The sequence below is a fragment of the Chrysochloris asiatica genome, unplaced genomic scaffold (assembly GCF_000296735.1).
Source record: "Chrysochloris asiatica unplaced genomic scaffold, ChrAsi1.0 scaffold00206, whole genome shotgun sequence".
Taxonomy (NCBI): domain Eukaryota; kingdom Metazoa; phylum Chordata; class Mammalia; order Afrosoricida; family Chrysochloridae; genus Chrysochloris; species Chrysochloris asiatica.
This window is the reverse complement of record NW_006408724.1, coordinates 185,645-202,890: the sequence shown is the minus strand read 5'-3', so window position 1 is coordinate 202,890 and position 17,246 is coordinate 185,645. Positions and strand designations below refer to the sequence as shown.

At 42.2% G+C, this 17,246-nt stretch overlaps 1 protein-coding gene across 1 annotated transcript in view; it reads left to right on the top strand.

The window, feature by feature from the left end:
• FRMD4A (FERM domain containing 4A) overlaps positions 1-17,246 on the top strand; it is a 422,369-nt gene that overhangs the window by 374,830 nt on the left and 30,293 nt on the right. The window lies entirely within an intron of this gene.

Below are 17,246 nucleotides of genomic sequence, written 5' to 3'. Positions count from 1 at the left end.
TGTGTTGTTGTTGGCGGAGCTCTCTGCTACACATCCACCCAATCCGCCATCTTGTTTGTTCTTGATTGTTGAGTTTTGTTCCTCATTTTCCCTCACTGTATCAAGTAGCTTCTAATGTGACCCCTTTCAGAGCAATTGGTAGTGGTAACTGAACACCATGTAGTTCTCCTGGTTTTAGGGTCATGGAGACTGGTATTAGGTGGCCTGTCAGTCCATTGGACTAATTGTTTTCTAGGCTGACTTTCAAAAGTAGTTTGTCAGGCCTTTCTTCCTAGTCTCTCTTAGTCTGAAAGTTCCACTGACACCTGTTCAGCATCCTAGCAACATGTAAGCCCCCACTAACATGTGGGTGATAAAATAATGACAATAATAAAGATATGGCTATTCAGTCCATCACAACTAAGAGCAACCCTATATATAGGGTGTCTGAAACTGTGCATCTTTATGGGATGAGGCAGCTTCATCTTTTGCCCTAGGAGTGGCTAGTGGATTTGAACTGCTGACCTTAAGATTAGCAGCCCAGTGCCTAATCCACAGTGCCACTGGGCTCCTTGGGTCTCATGCATGGAAGGTAGACTCTACCACTACCCTTAAAGCCACCAAAATTGTATCAATTAGGGCCCTACAAAACCTGGATCTGCCTCTGCCAGGCTAGGAGCTTCGTTTGGTTCACCAGAAATCCCTCCTTGCCTCAAATTCTTCAGTGCTTTTTCATCAGTAAAATGGGCCAAATGGTAATTATTTCTGAGGATTATAGGTTTATCTTGAAGATGGTAAATAGCCCAGGTATAATCCAACAGTTAAGCACTCAGCTGCTAACCAAAAGGTTGTTGTTATGTGCCATGGAGTCAATTCCAACTCATTGTGACCCTGCACAGGGTTTCCGAGGCTTTAAATCTTTATAGGAGCAGAAAGCCTCATCTTTCTCTCACAGAATAGCTGGTAGTTTTGAACTGATGACCACGAGGTTAGCAGCCCAATTTGTAACCACTATGCTACCAGAGCTCCTTAGCCAAAGGGTAGGTGGTTTAAATCAACCAGTGGCTTCGTCAAAGACCCAGCAATCTTTGCTTCTATAAAGACTACAACCTAGAAAATTCTGTGGGGCAGTTCTACTGTGTCTCATGGGATTGATGTGACTTAAATGGACTTGAAGGCACCTAAAAAACAAAGGAGTCCTGGTGTGGCACTGCACCACAAGGTCAGAGATTCAAACTCACCATTTGTTCCTTTTAGAAACCGTATACAGGGTCGCTATGAGTCAGAACTGACTCCATGGCACATAAGAACAAGAACAACAGCAAGTGAAGACTAGATAATTTTGTCTTCTCATATCTAGAATTCCATTCAAAGCCTAAAACCTCTCTGCCTAGAATTCCAGCCACTCCCAATCCCCTGCAGAATGGCAAGGGGCAGAGCCAAAAGCCAACACCTTTGTTTGTCTTTCAGAGATGAAAATGCAACAGTGTCTCCTAAACGCCTTTAAAACTCGGAGTCTCACATTGGAGCCCACCTTCCTCCGTATCTAGCCAGAAATGCAGCCCACTCATCTTTTAGATTTCAGTGGAGGGTTGGGGGGAAGAATCCTTGCTGTGATTTCAGACTCTTGGAAATCTAGGTCCTTTTCAACTTGAAGCTTATACCCAGGCAAATGGATTCTTCAGGCTCAGTGGTTCTCCCACTTGAGTATGCCTCAGTATCACTTGGAGAGTTTGTTAAAACCCAAGCTTGTTAAAACCCTGTGCAGGGTCACTATGAGTCGAAACCAACTCCACAGTACATAACAACAACCTTATGGTTAGCAGCTGAGTGCTTAACTGTTGGATTATACCTGGGCTATTCACCATCTTCAAGATAAACCTATATGGCCCCACCCCCAGAGCTTCTGATTCTGTATATCTGAGATGAGCCTGAGAATGTGCATTTCTAACAAGTTCCCAGGTGATACTGATGTTGCTGGTCCAAGGACCACACTTTGAGGACCACGGTTCTAGCCAAACAAGAGAAAACCCTGAAAATGGATGTCCTCTGTTCAGGATTGAAGCCTGTGTCTTAGACGACCATCTACATGAGCCCTTCATACCAACTATCTCTGAGGGCACCAAGGCAATTATACATGAGTCTCTGGGTCATGCAAATGGTTAACATGCTCAGCTGTTAACCAAAAGGTTTAAGCCCACTGAGAAGAGCCTCTGAAGAATGGTTTGGCAATCTACTGAAAAAGAAGCCATTGAAAATCCTAGGGACATAGTTCTACTCTCCACACATAGGCTCACTGTGACTCAGAATTGACTTTGATGGCAGCTGATACTAGTACAAGAGACTCTGAACATGAGCCCCAAACTTCCTAAGATAGAAACAAATCAGCAAGCCATCAAAAGTGGTATTCTTGCATTTTTAAGGATGGAAAGCAATTAATCTTTATTACTGCCAACAGGACCTTAGTATCTTCCATCTTAATTGGTTAGAAGACAAATCAAATGAAAACCTTCCTGCTGAATCCACCCCACACACTTTATATGTTGTTGTTGTTGTTATGTGCCGTGGAGTTGGTTCCGACTCACAGCAACCCTGTACAGGGTTTCCGAGGCTGTAAATCTTTACGGGAGCAGAAAGCCTCATCTTTCTCCCACGGAACAGCTGGTAGTTTCGAACTGCTGACCTTGCGGCTCACAGCCCGATTCGTAACCACTATGCTACCAGAGCTCCTTATATATAAGCATCTTTATTCCAAGGTATTCAAGTGATTTTCAGATGTTGCATAATTTAATGGCAGAGCCCAAGGCTAAGATGGTTAGTGGTTGATAGAGGCAACTACTGCCACCTGCCCTTCTCCAGGTACAGAGTGGCACCAGTTGTCGACTGACTCGCTCAGCCTTTTCTCTGCCTAAACTCTGCTGCACAACTAAGCAAGATTAAACATGGGACAAGAAGGCCCAGAGGTGTGAGTCAGAACACCATGACTAAACTCTTCCTAGCCCCTGCAAGTTGGAGCCTGAAAAATGTCCTTTAATACAAAGGTGGAGGCTTCTTGGGGATGTGCCCACCATGACCTGGGAGAGACAATTGGAGGAGTGGAGGGAGAGGTCACAAACAGGAAACTTTCCATCACATAACAGAGAATATCTACCCACCACAGAACTTGGCATCCCTCCCATTGGGGCTGCTGATTGCTGCCCCCGCCCTTGTCCACACACACTCACCCGCACACGCTCTCTCACACACGTACTCGCACCATATTTTCTTGCAGCACCAAGAGGAGGATGCCTCCACATGGGGAAAGTCCTTGGCAGTCCCTCTTGGAAAAGAGCCACATCATTGACATCCCCCACAACACAGATCTTTGCTGGAAATCTAAGCAGCTGGCTAGCCCTCTACCCTTTCTTTTGTCCTGTTGTGTCTTCTCTAGTTGCCTGTGGAGGACTCTTTGAGTAATGTGCTCCCACGGACGGAGCAAGCCTATACACCCTGGCTTTTTCCACCAGTCCTGATTTTACACATTCTTTGTATTATACTTGTCAGACTGTATGCTCTAACTTTTGTTTAGGAAATATACTTACAACTTCAAATCCAATTTGGTAAATTATTTTCTCTTTTCCCTACTGCATCATGCTCTAATAAAGGAGTCCTGGTGTGGCGCTGTGGGCTAATGCGTCAGACTGCAAATTCATTTGAACTGCAAGGTCGGTGGTTCAAGCTCACCAGCTACTCCTTGGAAACCCTATACAGGGTTGCTATGGGTCAGAATGGCTCCTTGGAAACCTTATTATACAAGGTTGCTATGGGTCGAAATAGACTTAACAGCCCTTAACAATAACACAACAAATGTTCCTTAAAAACATTCAGAGAAATTAATCACCTTTTGAAAATCTTTCTTTCAAACCTTAGCCCAGCACCTTATTTTGTTGTTGTTGTTGTTATGTTCCATAGAGTCAGTTCTGACTCATAGTGAACCCCGTACAGGGTTTCTGAGGCTGTAAATCTTTACGGGAGCAGAAAGCCTTATCTTTCTCCCGCGGAACAGCTGGTAGTTTCAAACTGCTGACCTTGTGGTTCGCAGCTTGATTCATAACCACTACGCTACCAGAGCTCCTTTGAGTATATAATACATAATTATTGGAATTGAATTTTGAATATAATTAAGATTCCTGTATGTTATACATTTTAAGAGTCTTCTATGATGCAATGAAACAAAACAAAAAAGTATTTTATGTTATCAGATTACATGATATCTTTGGCCTTGCTTTAAAAAAATAGCAACAAAAAACATTAACTGTCAAGTCTATTGTCAGTCATAACAAGCCCATGTGTGTTATACAGAGTAGAACTGTGCTCCATATTGTGGGTTTTCAGTGGCTGATTTTTCTGAAGTAGATCACCAGGCCTTTCTTTCAAGGTACCTCTGAATGGACTCAAACCTCCAAACATTCAATTAGCAGTTGAGCACGTTAACTCTTTGCACCACCACCCAAGGCACCTGAGCCTTGCTAAGCACCTTCAAGTGACCTGATAGTAGCATTTCCCCTCGAAGTGTATTATGTTTCTGTTGGTGTTAAGCGCCATCGAGTCAGTTCTAACTCATAGTGACCCTGTAAAGGATTTCTGAGGAGCGACTGGTGGGTAGGTTTGTACTGCTGATCTTGTAAGGGTAGTGCTGATTCTACAGCTCCACACCAGGACTCTAAAATGTACTATATCATATTTGAAGTACTGTTGTTATATTGTTTAAGGTTAAACATATCAAATCAGACTCCTATTGCAAATAGCATCTAACCTTGTTATCTTTTATTCATCCTTCCATCTTTGTCCTAATTTAGATAGTTTATATCCAAATTAGGGTGTAACTGAGGCATGTCAAGTCAGTTCCAACTCATTGCCACCCTGTCTAGGTTGTCTGAGGAGCAGCTGGTAGGTTAGAACCACTAACCTTGTGGTTTACAGTCCAGTGCTGATTCTATGTACTAGTACTCTAGGATTTCGAGGCTGTGAACCCTTTTTTCTAGTTCTTAAGTTATGCTAGGTATGATGTACAGCATTTACAATGTAATAGCCATTCTCCTATAAGAGTTTGCATACTGTTTATTGTTCTCAGACAGAACTAAATATTTTCAGGCTATACAGTAGCTTTGAAGATGTTTACCCTATTTAAATCAGGGCACGTAATGACCTGTAAAATGAGTGAAGTTCAGCAGTAGGTATCTGCTACAAAAACAAAGAAATAGCATTGCTATCTGTGAAAGTGCCTGAACCACAGACCTAGTGCTTCAAAAAGAAAAGATTGTCATTGAAATTTGTTTTTGAGGCTAGGGGTCAGGGCAGCCTGAATTCTGCTAAAAGTTTTTTTTAACTATGTGATAGTTAGTTAGAGACCTCCCATTCGAACCCTGCAGACCTATATCCAAGGAGGAAACCTTAGAAGTGGTAAGCCACCTGAGCCTGCTGAACCAGAGCTGTGTTGGAATAAAGGGCACCAAACCTATACCTCCTGATAACAGCGCTGAGTGGGATTCAGCTCCTAGGAAAATTCTGAAACATGTGTTTTAAAACCATTTGTAAAGGAGCTTCCATGACTAGGTTTTAAAAGCATGTAAGAACCCACATGCCCAGAACACATCCACCAAGAGTCAGCTGGGCTTCCCCAGAATCTTCTGGGAGAGGTCAAGTTCCATCCAGCCAGGCCAACAGAGTCTCATTCCTGCCTTGTGCAATGCTAACTTGTACTCCATCTCTCCTCTCACACCACACCGCTGCATCTACTGGCTGCTCAGTAAATCTGCTAACTAACCACCAGAAGGTGAATAAGCAGGGTGCATTTCATTCATTTTCCTTATGAGGTTATAGATATTTTCTCCAAAGTTTCAGAAGCCTCTATATTATGAATCAAGGAGCTCTGGTCGTGTAGTGGTTATAAGTCGGGCTGCTAACTTCAAGGTCAACAGTTTGAAATCGCCAGTAGTTCCACAGGAGAAAGATGACGCTTTCTGCTCCCGTAAAGATTTACAGCCTGGGAAATCTTATACAGGGTTGCTGTGAGTTGGAACCGACTCCATGGCACACCACCACCACCACCATATTATGAATTGGGCTGCTATCCACAAGGCCAGCAGTTCAAAACTCTTTGGGTAAAAGATGAGGTTTTCTACTCCAGTACAGATGTGGCACTATCGGATAAGCACTAGACAAAAAGGTCAGTTTGAACTGCAAGGTCGGTGTTTCAAACTCACCAGCCATCCTCAGAAACCCTATGAGTTGGAACCAACTCTACAGTACTTAACAACAGCAGCAGCAAAGATTTACAGCCTCAGGAACCTGTACAGGGTCGCTATGAGTTGGAACTCACTCCACGGTACATCACCACCACCACCATATATTCCTTTTAAGGAGCTCTGGTGGCTGTGAGCTAGGCATTGGGCTGCCAACCACAAGGCTGGCAGTTCAAATCTACTAGGCACTCCAAGAGAGAAATGAGGCTGTCAGGTCTGTAAAAGATTTAGTCTCATAAACCCTATGTAAGGTTGATATATATATATGTGTGTGTGTGTGTGTGTGTGTATGTGTGTGTGTGTGTGTGTATAATATATATATTCATATTGGAGTCACACACATCTGGAGTTTCTGAGTGGTTCCAATGATTAGCACACTCAGTTGCTAACCAAAATAATGTTGGAGTTTTAGTCCACCTAAGTTTATACAAAGGGGCTTCAAAAAGTTAATGGGAAAACGGAATCAAAAGAGAATGGAATTTTCCACGAACTTATTGAAGCCTGCTTATATATAATCTTTACTTCTATTTATTTCCAGTGAAAAACAATTAAACCATGTGGTTAAGACGTTTACAGAATTTAAAAAGCCCTAGAAATCATATTTGTAGACACTTGGTCCTTCCCTGCCCTTCGCTTCCCCCATTACTTGATATCCCAGAAGACATTGGATGGAAGAAAAAAATGGAATAACAAAAAAAGTGTGCACAAAGTCTGCACTTGCCATGGTAGCTGAACACACATGGGCCTTTCGTAGCTCATGTGGCTCTTGGAAAGTGGATGGAAGTCTAGGAATTTCTGTAAGCATTGTTCAGGGATTTGCCATAGTAGAACAATTCTGATTTCAGTGAGAGTTCAGGGGCCAAGGGAGACATGGTTTTCCTTTCAGCTATTTAAAGAAAATGGCACAGATTCCCTTAAGAAATACCCAGTGTTCTGCTGGACTGTGTGGCTTGCATTACCACACAGACAAAAAAACAATTCAACTATGCATAGTTTCTTAAAGAGACAGAACAATGAGACTGGTGTTGGCTTTTTGGATGGAAATAGAGGGCCCTAAGCCATACAGTCTCTCAAAAAAACAGAATGGTATTCTGGGTTTATAAATAGGAATTCAGCTGTGTGATTAATGAGGTGGCAATTGAGTCATCTTCAGAGTGATGGGCAGGACCGTGAATATGGTGATGGAGCTTGAGGTTGTTGTTTTTTTAATATACATAAAAGAAAAAGCAGCAGTCTGCTATTGTACTGCAAAACTCTGACACTTTCCGTTCTGGGAGAAAACATGTTGTGCTTAGCACAAACCCTCACCTTACCTGGGGTCAGTCCATATTCTTTACCCAGCTATGCACACATTCTCATTCTCTGCATGCCATCACTTCCTCCCATTGTTAGACAATTTATTAATAACTAATTTAACAGTGAGGATGCCAATTCTTTGACTTCTCTCTGAACAGAGGGGTGATCTGATAGGCGGCTGCCAGCTTGAGGGCATAGCAAAATTAAGCTCAAAATACACTGCGCCTTAGCTAGTATATAGGAGCCCTGGTGACACAGTGGTTACACATTGGACTGCTAACTTCAGGGTCAGCAGTTTGAATCCACCAGTCGCTCCTCAGGAGAAAAATGAGGCTTTCTGCTCCCATAAAGATTTATAGCCTTGGAAACCCTATAGAGGGTCGCTGTGAGTCTGGCCAGCTGACTCGAAGAGATCTGCATTTGTGCCCATTCCAAAGAGATGTGACCCAATGGAATGTGGAAATCATTGGACAATATCATTGATGCCCTTGCGAGTAAAATTTTACTAAAGGTAATCCAAAAATGGCCGCAAGTATACATTGGCAAGGAACTTATAGAGGTTCAAGCCAGGTTCAGAAGAGAACGTGGAACAAGGGATATTATTGCTGATGTCCGATGGATCTTGACTGAAAGCAGGTAATACCAGAAAGATGTTTACCTATGCTTTATTGACTAAGCAAAGGCTTTCAATTGTGTACATCATGACAAGATACGGACAACATTGTGAAGTATGAGTATTCTGGAATACTTAATTGTACTCATGAGGAACCTGTACCTAAACCAAGATGCAGTTGTTCAAACAGAACAAGGGAACACCGAATGGTTTAAAATTAGGAGAGGTGTGCACCAGAGTTGTATTCTTTCATAATAAGTACTATTCAGTGAGTAAGTAGTCATTGAATAATACTTATTCATTCTGTATGCTGAGCAAATAATCTGAGAAGCTGGATTATATGAAGAAAAATGTGGCATCAGAATTGGAGGAAGACTCATTAACAACCTGTGATATGCAGATGATACAACCTTGCTTGTTGAAAGTGAAATACTGACTGATGAAGATCAAAGACCAGAGCCTTTGGTATTGATTGCATCTCAATGTAAAGAAAAAAATCCTCACCATTGACTAATAAACAACATCCATGTCAATGGAGAAAAGATTGAAGTTTTTTGTCAAAGACTTCATTTGTCTCAGTCAACCATCAGCACTCATGGAAGCAGCAGTAAAGAAATCAAATGATGTGTATTGCATTAGGTAAATCTGCTGCACAAGACCTCTTTAAAGTGTTGAAGAGCAAAGATGTCAGTTTGAGGACTAAGGTGTACCTGACCCAAGCCATGGTATTTTCAGTAACCTTGTATGTATGTGGAAGTTGGACAGTGAATAAGAAAGATCGTAGAAGAATTGATGCTTTTGAGTTATGGTGTTGGAGGAGAATAATGAAAGTACCATGAACCGCCAAAAGAACAAACAACCAGAATGCTCCTTGGAAGCCAGAACGGCCATACTTTGTCTCTCATAACTTCAGACATTTTATCAGGAGGGACCATTCACTAGAGAAGGATATCATGTTTGGTAAAATGGAAGGTCGGGAAAAAAGAGGAAGACCCCTCTCCCCCCATGAGATGGATTGGCACGGTGGCAGCAGCAATGGGCAGTGATTGTGAGGTTGGCACAGGACCAGGCAGTGTTTCGTTCTGTTGTGCAACGGGTCCCTGAGTCAGTACCAACTTGATGGCACCTAACAACGCCAACAACAACGTGTCTGAACCAACTCGACGGCACTTAACAACAATATGCACTCTGTTGCTATTTAGTTCTCTAGAGTTGCTACAACAGAAATACCACAGGAGACTTTTAAAAATAGAAACTTAATCTCTCACAATTGAGGAGGCTAGAAGTCTGAATTCAGAGCGCTGGCTCTGGAGAACAATCCTGCTCTCATTTCAGTATCTTTCAGTCTAGCATTCCTCAAAGGTCTCCATGTGTCTTGACATCCATCTTGCTCCATCCATATCTAGAAGCTTCACAGTGCCGGGACCGCAGGTCTAAAGGATGTACTCCACTCCCAGCTCTTTATTGATGGCAGAAGGCCCCTCTAGCTCTGTGGGTTAGTGTGCTGGACTGCCTATGCAGTTTGAACTGACTTTGCAGTCCAGCACACTAACCCACAGTGCCACACCAGGCCTAGACATGGTCACTATGAATTGGAACCAACTCAACAGCAACAGCAACAGCAATCTCTGATAGGGCTTTCTGTTCCCATTTAGGCCAGCCCTCTAAGTGAGCATACAAACAAGAATAACTGAAATTCACAATTAATCTCCAACCCTCATTTGCAATAAATAGAACCCTGAAGCCAGAAAGAGAAACAGCCCTCTTATAATACAAGAAATGGAAACCTTATGAATTATTCAGAAACAATAGTTTCAACTAGATATTTTACCAGATGCTGCTAAGTTTTTTAATGGACCGCTCAATTTAAAAAAAATTTTTTTTCCTTGGTTTCATCACCCTTTGGTGAATGTACCACTGGGATGTGAAACCTACCTAGAGAGTAAAGCCAATCAGATTCCCGACCCTCAGTAAAGGGGCTTGCTTTTCAAAGAGCTTCAATTTCAATGTTTGTTTTTTGTTTGTTTGGTATAAAAATATGCAAATATGCAATTGTATCTTGCTTGACAAAAAACAGACTATAAACGCAACTATGAGCTGAATTGTTAGAATAATCATTGAGCAAATTAACGATTTGGTTTTTTGGCCTACCTTCCTTGACAAAGTCATAGGATAATAAAATACGACATCCTTTACTTCAATCACATCAATAATCATTTTCATAAGGAATTCAAATTATCCAAGTTTGAGTTATTGTCTTCTGAAGTTTTATGGGTTTTTTTTTTTTAACTTATTATTGTGAATTGAGTGAGGATTTATAGACAAGATCATACTCTGATCTTTAATAAATCATACTCTGTTTCAGCTCAATGACTGCAATCCCCTCCATGTAACAACAGTTATCCTGCTTCCTCCCTGTGGTCCCTTTTTCTAGTCCCCCCTCCTTCCCATCCAGTCTCAACTTTATCCTTAGGTAAATGTTGCCCTTTTCATCTTGAATGGTTGACCATTCCATGGTGAGCATATCTTACTAGTATGGTTGTCCCCTTATATATACATATCTACCAGGTAATGAGGATGAGTTTTATTCCAGACCTAAATGGTGACCGAGGGCCATAGTCTTTGGGTTCCTCCTGTCTCTTTCTGGAGGAAAGTCTGGATTTTTTTCATAATTTCTACTTCAATACTTTTTAAAAAAACTATTTTTTACTTTAAAGCTTTCTAAACCTAATGAAAAGTTTCCCAAGCATGCATTTTTCATGTTTAAAAAAAAAAATCAAATAACATTTAGTTCTCTGAGACTGTCTTCGGAGACAGCGCATTTATCCTGTAGAATGTTGTAATGTAGTATTTCATATGGTCTTTCAGGACATCTTTTATATAAGGAATTTATAATTGAGGATTTGTAAAGAAAATAAATATCTTATCTATCATTCAAAAAAAAGTTCAGAACTTTGTTTCATATTTATTCCGGGGTGGCTGCCAAAACTGTCCTTTTCAACTTTTATATATCTGCTGGGAATACATCTTCTTCATTTTTTTCCCTAGTGGTCTAAACAGATTGTCATTTCCTTCCCTTACTGTTGGGGCAGCAGATCTCTTTCTTCTTTGGAGGACTGTTTGTTTCAAATTTCCCCCTCCTTCCAGAGAAGAATGCACCCCTTCTGTCTCCTGGAATCAGTGGGCTGATCATCAGTGTCCCATCTGTGTAAAAACAGATGTGCCACAATTCCTGACAATGCGCTCGTTCCACAGCCGGATGTGTACTCATATCCGGTGCTGAGTGGCCCAGGGTTGTTTGACAGATAGGAGCAATCCCCCATTCCTACTGAATGAGGATATCCTTCCATGTGTTTGCCTGGGGCAGAGCTGCTGTTTGTGCTCTGCTGTTCCCTGGACATCCGGCTCCAGGGAGGCCAGCTGCCCACAGAGAGAAGACTGGAGTTCCCCCAGTTGGAAAGTAAGTTGTCCATCTTGATAGAGGCAGAGATGGCAGAAGAACAGATTTTCACCAAATCCACTAGTAGCATCCATAGTGGACGGTGGTTCATCCAAAGGATTTTCAACCACGCTTTGTGTCTCTGTGTCACATTTTGCCCAATAGTGTATTCAAAAGATTGCCACATACCGCTGAAATGACTTTCTGATCTTGAGCAAATCATTCAAATTCTCTCACCTGTGTTTGGAATGTTGTTCTTAGGCACACAACTTCCAGGTCCTGTGCGAACCCCACAATCAGTTGTTGCTACACTTGGAGCTCATTGCTGCTGTCACTGTGCCAATCCATCCCATTTGGGTGTCTCCTTCTTTTTCACTGACCCTCCACTTTACCAAGCATGATGTCCTTCTTCAGATACTATTCCAAAGTGTCAGAGATGAGTCTGGTCATCTTGGCTTCAAAAGAGCATTCTGGTTGTACTTCTTCCAACACAGATTTGTTTGTTCCTTTGGTGGTCCATGGTACTTTTAATATTCTTTTCCAACACTGTATCTCAAATGGATCAATTCTTCTAAGGTCTTCCTTATTCATTGTCTAACTTTCACATACATATGAGGTTATTGAAAACATCATGGCTTAGGTCTGAAGGTGCACCTTAATCCTCAAACTGACATCTTTGCTCTTGAACACTTTAAAGAAGTCTTGTGCAGCAGATTTGCCTAATGTAATATATCATTTGATTTCTTGACTGCCGCTTCCATGAGTGTTGATGTTGGATCCAAGAAAAATGAAGTCTTTGACAACTTGGATAGGACTTGTCTTCTTATGGGTCAGATTTTTTCTCCTCCCTTCCTGGTTTATCCAACACTGGACAGCTAATCACAAGATCAGCAGTTCAAACACACCAGCTGCTCTTTAGAAACCCTATACAAGGTCACTGTGAATTAGAGCTGACTCACTGGCATTTTACAACATTTCTATAAAAAGGAGCCTGGGTGGTGCAGTAGTTAAGTGGCTTGGCTGCTGATCAAAAAGGCCAGTTGTTCAAACCCACCTGTCAATTTACAGAAAGATAAGGCAGTCTGCCTCTGTGACAATTACAAGACTTGGAAACCCTGTGGGCAGTTCTGCTCTATCCTATATGGTCCCTATGACTTGGAATTGACCTCAGGACTGTTGAGTTTTGTTTTCTGTTTCTATAAAATAGTCTCTGTTGGATAAACACTGGACCATGAACTACAAGGTCAGCGATGGGCTTGAACCGCTGACCTTAATAAGGACTCTTAAGAAGGACTTAATACTTAACACTTAATAAGGACTCCTGGTGTGGCTCTTTAGGATAAGCACTGGACTGCTAACTGCAAGTTCAACAGTTCAAAACAACCATCTGCTCCTTGGGAACCCCCATGCTATGAGTCTTAACTAACTTAACAGCACTTACCAGCAACAACATAAGGTAGTCCCTGGGTGGTAAAATGGTTAACAAACTCAGCTGCTAACCAGAAGGTTGAAAGTTTGAGTCCACTGAGAGGTGCCTTGGAAGGAAGGCCTGGTGAATTTACTTCTGAAAAATGAGCCATTGAAAATTCTCTGGAGCACAGATCTACTTTGACAGACTTGGGGTCGCCGGGAGTCATGGTTGACTCAAGGGCAACTAGAGTGTGTTTGTTTGAACCTAGAAAATCATTTGGCTAAATATTGAAACATGATAATAAAATAGCCCAAAAAAGAAGAGAAAAAAAAATCAAACCATCATGCAAGGGGGCTTAAAAAAGTTCAAGGAAAAATTCAGTGTTAATTCCATTCTTCCATGAACTTTTTGAATTTCCCTCATATTTTCAATTTAGTATCATTCAGGTTATTTACCCAGCAATAACTAGGATGAAAGGTTTACTAGTGAACTCATCTGAGTCTTCTGTGTTCTTGGCAGTAAAACATAAGAAACACATAAACTCCTCAGAGAGAGGAAAACAACAAGTGAACTAGATGTGGGCACCAATTAGTTCTCCAGTTGGCTCTCAGAATGTGGGTTTCCTCCTATGACAGTGACTGCCTCTCTCATTCATGGAACATCATATGATACTGTTCCTGTGGGCATCCTGGGGTTTGGACTCCAAGGTTCCCTGAAGACTGGAATGTATCTAGTGGATCTCTGTCTCCCCAACCCTACCTTGACCAGGGAAGGTGCTCTAGAGGCTTTTGTTTCATTGGCAGATCTGAAGAGCCCATGGCTCTTTCTCCTTCTGCCTTCTGCCTTCATTTTGACCCATGGTGGACCCATGGAAAGAGCCTAGGTCTGAAAGGCACAATTGCTTTTTAACATGGCATATACTATGGCAACCCCAGGCAGGAAGTTCCTACCCTGTGGAGTTTTCATTCCAGGAAGTAAACACAGACCCAAGTTGGGAATCCCTTGTGGCTTCCCCAGGCCCTGTGCCTTCTTCTAGGAAAGTGGAGATGATGTTTTTGTGAGGAGAGGAAATTCAAAGAGATAACACATGAGAAGCACCTATTTAAGAGGTCTCTAAAAATCCCTTTCCTTTCTCTTTCCTCTTACAATTCCTGAGTATATGGGGATACAGAAGTATCTCTCCCAGTCTTCGAGCTTCCTTGCTTGTCCATTAATTTTCCTCTCTGGAATTGGGATGTCAACTCCTATTTTTACTTACAATTTAATAAAAGCTGGAATCACTTTTAATAAAAATAACAACTTGTATTTATACAGGACCTCTATCCTAAATGTTTTCCAAATATTACCTCACTTGATTCTCCCAACTTTTGAAGTAGTCCTCTGTTCATTCCCTTTTTATAGTGGTGGAAGCTGAGACTTACAGGGACTATTTAATATCCCCAAGGTACAGAGCTAGGAAGTAGCAGAGCAGACCTGTTAATTCTCAACCACTAGATCGTAGACTTCTACATAGTTAGAGGGAGTCCTGGTGTGGCGCTGCAGGATAAAGCACTGGACTGCAAGGTCAATTTGAACTGCAAGGTTGGTGGTTCAGACCCACTAGTCGCAACCTGGAATCCCTGTACAGGGTCGCTATGAGTCATAACTGACTCAACGGCACTTAACAACAACAACAACATAGTTAAGGGGCTGTGGCACCAGTTTATGTATGTTTTCCAAAGAATATTCTCGTCATTCTTTCCCTTGAAGGTTTTATATCTTTAGAAACGAGGCTGGTAAGACTTAATACCATGAACTTTAGATATGTTATCAAGAGGACCAGACCCTGGAGAACAACATCATGCTCAGAAAAGTTAAGGATCAATGAAAAAGAGGAAGACCCTCAATAGAATTAATTGATGGTGGCTGCACAATGGACTTGAAATAGCATCAATGGCGTAGAACCAGGAGTGGTTAGTTCTGTTGTACAGGGGCTTGTTATGAATTGGAACCAACTTGCTGGCACCTAACAACAACAACAACAACAACCCTAAAAAAAGGGGGGGGGCGTATTTATGTATCATACTTCTCCAAAAAGATGCAAATCACCTCTGTTTTCCCTTTGACTCCTGCACCAATTCATTACACATGGACAGCAGTTTTTTAGGTTACACTCAGCTACTATCTTTTCAGTCTGTAAATTTACAATCTTACTCTTCCAGGTAGAATAGAGGTTCTACCAATCCTTAAAATAAGGCTCAATTGAAACTTTATTTAGCATTCAAGCCTCCAGATATTGGTTTTGGTGTAGTGATAAAATGATGAGGGAGCCCCGTTAGGCACTGGTTAATAATTAGACATCCCCTTTCAATCTAAGCTAAGCTACAGCAGTAACTGAGATAAGGCCAGAATGCCTTATGTAGGGAAGGCAAAGAGGACAGATGATGGAACCTTGAATAAGGTCCCTTTTTAAAGTTGAAAAAATGATTGCTAGAGGGTGAGGGAACTGCTAGAGGTATAAGTAAGTTTTTAATGAAGGAACAGAGTCTCCAAGTTTAGAGGAATCTTGGAGGTTAGACAGCTGGCCATTTTCTAAATGAGGGCATTGTGGCTCTGAGAGGTTAGTAACCCTAGGCTTTACACCAGCAAATAGCAGAAGTGTGGTGAAAATCCAGGCCTCCTTGCTAACAGTCACTGCTAGGAAATGATGTAGTAGAATTACATCTTTTTTTTTTTTTTTTTAAAGGGAGAGTATAGGTGTGGCACTGTGGGATAAGCACTAGACTGCTAACCTCAAGGCCGGTGGTTTAAGCCCACCAACCATTCCTGGGGAAACTCTCTATAGGGTAGTAATGAATAGGAACCAACTCAATGGCCCTTAAAACCTTGGAGCTTTCTTGCATGGGGAAAAGTATGTATGAGTTCAAATAAACTGGAAATGCATAAACCATGGTAACAGATCTTTCATACATTCTCCAAGTTTAGACACTAATTTGGGAGTCATTTTGGAGTCTAGAGTCATTTTTTTATATGATCATGAACTGTGACTTTGCAAGACTCCTGTTTACCTTAGCCCCTGAGGCTGACTAATAGCTTCCTCACTTCAGTGTCTTCTCAGAGTCGCCTGGCACTTGAGTACTTAACGGGGGTGGGGAGGGTGGGAAAGCCAAAGAGCGACTCCCTGCCTTAGGATTCCTGCTATCTTGTGGTCTCCTCCCTCTCTTCCCTTTGAGATAGCAGCCATCTTATTCAAGGCATTTGTGGAAGCAGTGGGCGTTTCATCAGCATCACAGCAAACTTGGGGCCTTCTCCTAGTGCTCTTTGGAGCTTCTTTCTGTAGGATTCTTACTTGGTGACAAGGGTCACAGCTGACTCAGCCCCTTCTCCTCTGCCAGGTTGCAGAACAGCCCCACTCTCACAGGCTCAACTCACACTGTTGTTATTAAGTGCCTTCAAGTCAGTTCCAACTCATAGCGACCCCAATACAGGGTTTCTGAGGAGCGATGAATTTGAACCCCCGACATTATGGTTCAAATTGACCTTTCCCTCCAGTACTTTATCCCACAGCATGATACCAGAACACTACAAGTTCCAAAACAGAGGAGTCCTGCCTCCAGGGCAGACTGTTTTCCTTAAAGAAAATCAGGCAGTGGGAACTTCTTTATAAATGCAGTATGGACAAGAAATCTAAATACATAAGCCAGATTGTTGTTGTGATTGTTAGCTGCCTTTGATTTAGTTCCCACTCCCTAAGGAGCTCTGGTAGCGTAGTGGTTACGAATCGGGCTGCGAACCTTAAGGTCAGCGGTTCGAAACTACCAGCCACTCCGCCGGAGAAAGATGAGGCTTTCTACTCCCGTAAGGATTTACACCCTCGGAAACCCTGTACAGGGTCGCTATGGGTCGGAACCGACTCGACGGCACTTAACAACACACAGTAACCCTGAACAGGGTTTCCGAGGAGCAGCTGGTGGGTTTGAACTGCTGACTTGTGGTTTACAGTCCAGTGTTGATCCACAGTGTCACATCAGGAGTCCTAACCCAGATTACCATGGAACTGTTCTACACTTAAGGAGTATGGAGTAGAAAGTCCCAAAACCAGCTCCCTCTCCTTGTCTCCAATCCTATCTTCATCCACAGCAGCAGCAAGGGAATCTCTGCAAACCAAGTGTTTAACTATTATTCCAGGAACAGTGCTGAATGCTTTATATGCATTCTCTCTGTTAGTCCTCACAACAAATAAGA